Here is a 5,516-nt window from a genome sequence, read left to right as displayed (position 1 = left end):
AGGGAACCCTTTCAGTGGCGAAAAAATGCAAAGGGAGAGGGGATTATAAGTGAAATATTAAACAGGAAAAGTTCCAGTTAGCATATAAAATAATAAAGTCTGGAAGGCTATATATCAAAACATCACTAGTAGTCAGAGCATAAGCACGAATTAGAAGGAGCAAAGGCACTTGGGGGAGCTGACAGAGTGATTATTTTATTTCCCTGCTTTCTCCCCTGCCCTTCTTGGAAAAGCTCATGGTAGAGCCATTGGAAGCCTGTCAATCCCATCTAACTCCTCTTCATCCTCTGGGGCCCAACCCTCCCTGCCCACTAATGAGGGAAGGGGACATGAGAGGGAATTGCCTGGGAACATGCTCTGATGCCTCCTTTGCAATACATTGTCTGATTTTCTGGCACAATGTGAAGAAAGCTGAGCTTGGATCTTGGCCCACACTGATAGTGCTGCTTACCCTGGAGATTTCAGCATCATCAGTGTGGCTTCTTACACCATCCTGATTTCCCTCTTTCTCACTATCAACTTCAGGGTCTACAAGTTTGTCATCCAAGCTGTACAAAATTCAAAAGATCATGCAATCGAGCTAATTTCAGAAGTTTTCCATAATTATGAGAGTAACCCCATCAACATGGTCAACATGGTCCCAAAACTCATCATGTGTGTCTTTCTGGTGAAAGATCTGGCTGTCTTCATGTGGCTAATGACCAACATTGGTTTAGCTCCAATGGGATTGCCCTTCTGATCTTTGCCTAACTATAAATTTTCAGTATTCCAATGAAAAGTACAAATCCCAGTCTGACTACTATGTTATGACCAAGCCAGATGTTAAAGGGCCCAGGCAATGCGCTCTGGCATTTCAAAGAAAAAAAAAAAAGAATAAGCACATGGAAATTAAAAATCCAACAGTTACCAAAACACCATTGAAGAGTTATAACCGTGCTCTTGTGCCATTAAGGAATATGTCCAGTGTTCAACTCCAAACTTTTTTTATCTGGTGTTTTCTCACCTTCTTTAACTTACCCAAGTACTGGGTTTTAAACCAATGTCTTATAAGAGTTTTGTGCTTATTTTCAATTTAAGGAATCATGATTCCAAAAGTTGATCTGGGGGTGGGAGTGGAATAATGACTATGGAATTAACTTTTATATCTTCCTCAGACTATTCTTACCCTCCTCTGACCTCGTAACCCTGTTTCATAATATGAACAGCTACTTGTGATATTGTCTGTCTTCTCCCGCCTCATTGGTACAAAATTTTCAATTCTGTTAATAGCTCATAGGTGATACGGATAGTCACTGAATCCTAGAATTGTTGTTATTGTTGTTGTTTAGTTACCAAGTCATGTCTGATTCTTTGTGGCCCCATGGACTGTAGGCAACCAGGCTCCTCTGTCCATGGGATTTCCCAGGTAAGAATGCTAGAGTGGGTGGCCGTTTAGTTCTCCAGGGGATTTTGTGACCCAGGATCACACCTGCGTCTCCTGCATTGGCAGGCAGATTCTTTACCACTGAGCCACCAGGGAAGCCTGAATCCTAAAACATCATCTGATAAATGAGATCAGAAGCATAAAATTGGCCCATTGAGCTGACCACCACTCCCTCTATGCTCCTGCTTAGGAAATGAAAAACCCCACCATTTGGGAAGGGGGTTTCTATTTCATTACATCTGGACATGAGTTCTGAGCTTGAGTATGAGAAAAGTGCTTCCTACCTTCTTAAATACCTGCCTCAAGCTTAATAGACAAGGCTGTGCTTATTTGTGAGCTGCTGACTCAGAGGTTAAAGTGTCTGCCTGCAATGCAGGAGACCTGGGTTCGATTCCTGGGTTGGGAAGATCCCCTGGAGAAGGAAATGGCAACCCACTCCAGTACTCTTGCCTGGAGAATCCCATAGAGGGAAGAGCCTGGTAGGATACAGGTGCTTTATTTGGGAAATTAAATGTATATAATTTCTATAAAAATAATATTAGCAGTTGCTTCTAGGTACATGGACACACACAGTTCAGTTCAGTTCAGTCATTCAGTTGTGTCTGACTCTTTGCAGCTGCATGGAGTGCAGCACGCCAGGCCTCCCTATCCGTCACTAACTCCCAGAGCGTGCTCAAACTCATAACCATCGAGTTGGTGATGCCATCCAATCATCTCATCCTCTGTTGTCCCCTTCTTCTCCTGCCTTCAATCTTTCCCAGCATCAGGGTCTTTTCCAAGGAGTCAGTTCTTCACATCAGGTGGCCAAAGTATTGGAGTTTCACCTTCAGCATCAGTCCTTCCAATGAATATTCAGGATTGGTTTCCTCTAGGACTGACTGGTTTGATCTCCTTGCAGTCCAAGGGACTCTCAATAGTCTTCTCCAACTCCATAGTTCAAAAGCATCAATTCTTCAGTGTTCAGCTTTCTTTATAGTCCAAATCTCACGCAATTCACTGTAAGTTATTTGAGAAGGTACACATGAATAAGTGATTGTAGTCAGGTGATTCATGATTTGGAAAAGAGCTTGAATATGATTAATAGAGCAGAATTTCTAGATGCTCTGTCCCTGATAAAGAAAAAATACCTACAAACTGAGGTTTATGTTCTACCACGTTTTAAAACTACTTAAAAATGGTTTAAACACTATCACCATGAACACCATGGAAAGAAGTCTTATATTTGGCCCAGTCATTGCCCTCTGGTCATCAAAACTCACTTGCCAGGGTCAGTGGTCTCCATCAGTCTGTATGGTAACTGACTGTTCTCCCCAAACATCAACACAAATATCTGATGTTTTTATGGAATGAAAATGAAATGAAAAGATGCAGAAAAATGGTGGAGTAAAGCTAATAAAATAAATAACTATACTCTCGGTCTCTTTGAGTTGATGATACTCTTAGACCTAGTTTGAAACTTCATCTATCTTTAAAGCCCAATGGATGAGACTAAATAAAAAAAGACAAGGTCAGCATTCTGGTCCACACCAACACTAATTCTGATTCCAAGATATCGTATGTGGTTCATTAAGGGAGATGTAATTTAAAGATGCGAATCCCTAAGCTTATCAAGTCTAAAACAACAATAATTAAATACATGTTCTGATAATACTAAATGGAAAAAAATCTCATGAAGCCCATGTAGCCAAGCACTGTCCTAATCTAACTTTGTTTTCCTTTCAAAAAGGTTACAGAACCCACAGAGGCAGAAACGAATGGGTTTTGTATAACCCTGGCCTTCTCTTAGAGCCTAATTATTTGTTCTCAGAAACTCAAACCACTTCACTATACCCAAACAGGCCAGAAAGTTTGCAGGTAGAGCTGAGCCAAAGAGTCTGGTTTGGTTATATTAGCCAAAACATGAGTCGACCCATTTGAGATGACTAGACACCAAGACAAAAGAAAATACAAAAATGTGTATATGTGTGTGTGTTGCTGTGTGTCATGTTTGTGTGAATGCTCACTGGAGTTGACAGGGAGGAATGACAGAGTATTTTCACTGGATTGTCTTTTCTTGGCTCATCTTTACTGTTGGAGGTAGAGCAGCAATGCTAGGTCCTGACTGATTTTAATTTGCTTACCTCATTTCTTGACAAGCAGGACGGGAAATTACAGTACTCTTTGTTATTACTGCAGCTGATAAAACCCTTTCAGTGGTGTCCCACCCCGACTCAAAGCATCCTTCTTCTCACCCAAATAGGCTTCCAAGAGTCCATGTAGTATTTGCAGCAAGAGAGAAAGTTATGTTTCATTTATTAAATAAATACTTGAGCTTCAAGTTTCATTGAACTATGCTAGGCACTGTGAAAATAAAATAAGCAAATAATAAAAAAGAAAGAATAACATAAAGTTATAAAATCTAAATGTAGGATAAGAAAGTGTTTTTAAAAAATATTTAGTTGCTTTTAAAACTTTTATTTTGTATTGGAGCATAGCCGATTAACAGATGTGGCAGTTTCAGGTGAACAGCGAAGGAACTCGGCTGTTCCTTCATACATGTAGGAACATACACATGTATCCATTCTTCCCCAAACTCCCCTCCTAATGCTTGTTAATAATGTAACATTTCCTTTAAAAAAAAAAGCCCAATACAAATCCCTCTTTGATGAGCTTCCCATGTGACCGCTAGTGATAAAGAACCCGCCTGCCAATGCAGGAGATGTTAAGAGACATGGGTTAGATCTCTGGGTTGGAAAGATTCCCTGGAGGAGGGCATGGGCACCCACTCCAGTGTTCTTGCCTGGAGAATCCCATGGACAGAGGAGCCTGGCAGGCTACAGTCCATAGGGCCACATAGAGTCAAACACGACTTAAGCGATGTAGAACATATGCATCGGTATAGATGTAAATGTATAGATACAGATGAGAGATACAGATAAATAACTCCCTGTTACATAAGGATTTTCTTTCTGCATCCCATTTAGAAGCTTTTGCACACACAGTTCTGGCCCTGGACAAAAAATGAAGTGAATGACCTTCACCTTCATCACCTTCAGGGTTTCCCAACATTCCTGTAGCTTTCCTGTCCTCTCAGGGTCTGTTTTGCTCATAATTACCCTGGCTTCGAGGGGTCCTCTACTGTACCCCTTCACTCAACAGTCCACTGTGGTCCTTATAAATTTCTTTTCTTCCCATCTCCGCTGTCCAAAGAGTGCAGCTTTGTGAGGATAGTTTTTCAGATATACAAATTTTGCTAGATTACCAGAAGGCAGAAAGGTGTGGTTGTAAACATCAGTCCTGGATTGAGTTAATTATAACTGTGTGGAATCCTGGCTCAAATGCTTATCAGTTCTGTGATCTTGAACAGTTTACTTAGCTTCATGTCCCAGTTTTCTTTTAGGTAAGGTTGGATGAAGAGGAGTGGTGGCTAATACCATATTTCATTTAATCTATGATGCCGTCTCTTGTCAGTCTCACCATGATTTGACAAGCCCCAAGGCTTGTAAAAGAAAAGAATGTTCTAAATTATGCTTGTAAAGACACCATTCATTCTAAAATACATCCTAATTTCACTGTGAAAATGTGGGGGGGGAAAATGAATCTTAAAATGATTAAATACAGTAGTATCAACTTCATAAAGGTATGGTAAGTATTAACTAAGATTTAGGCACTTGAATGTTAGCCAGTATTATTCATATGTTACTCCTGCCAGATAATATAGTTCATTTTTAACATTGGTTCTTTAAACACAATATACAAAGAGTCACTCAGGGCTGGGTCTGGGGTTTTAGAGCCAATGGAAACATACCTTATGGGTGGCTTAGACTTTTTTGATGCCCTCATTCAGATCACATATCTTGGAAGTCATTTTTAGGATTGCTGCTGCTGCTAAGTCACTTCAGTCGAGTCCGACTCTGTGCAACCCCATAGATGGCAGCCCACCAGGCTTCCCCGTCCCTGGGATTCTCCAGGCAAGAATACTGGAATGGGTTGCCATTTCCTTCTCCAATGCATGAAAGTGAAAAGTGTTGCTCCCACTCAAAAACTAGTGACACAAATCTGGAATCAGAACTTTTATCACAGTTTAGAGAGATTTATCCCTACATTAAATAAT

General features: G+C 40.6%; 1 pseudogene; it reads left to right on the top strand.

The window, feature by feature from the left end:
- The first annotated feature begins 261 nt into the window (after nt 1-261).
- On the top strand, nt 262-3,964 carry LOC112446820 (reticulon-3-like; annotated as a pseudogene).
- Nucleotides 3,965-5,516: the final 1,552 nt, after the last annotated feature.

This window comes from Bos taurus, chromosome 5, assembly GCF_002263795.3.
Source record: "Bos taurus isolate L1 Dominette 01449 registration number 42190680 breed Hereford chromosome 5, ARS-UCD2.0, whole genome shotgun sequence".
Lineage (NCBI taxonomy): Eukaryota > Metazoa > Chordata > Mammalia > Artiodactyla > Bovidae > Bos > Bos taurus.
Note: the sequence above shows the minus strand (reverse complement) of the source record. Positions and strands in the feature narration are given on the sequence as shown.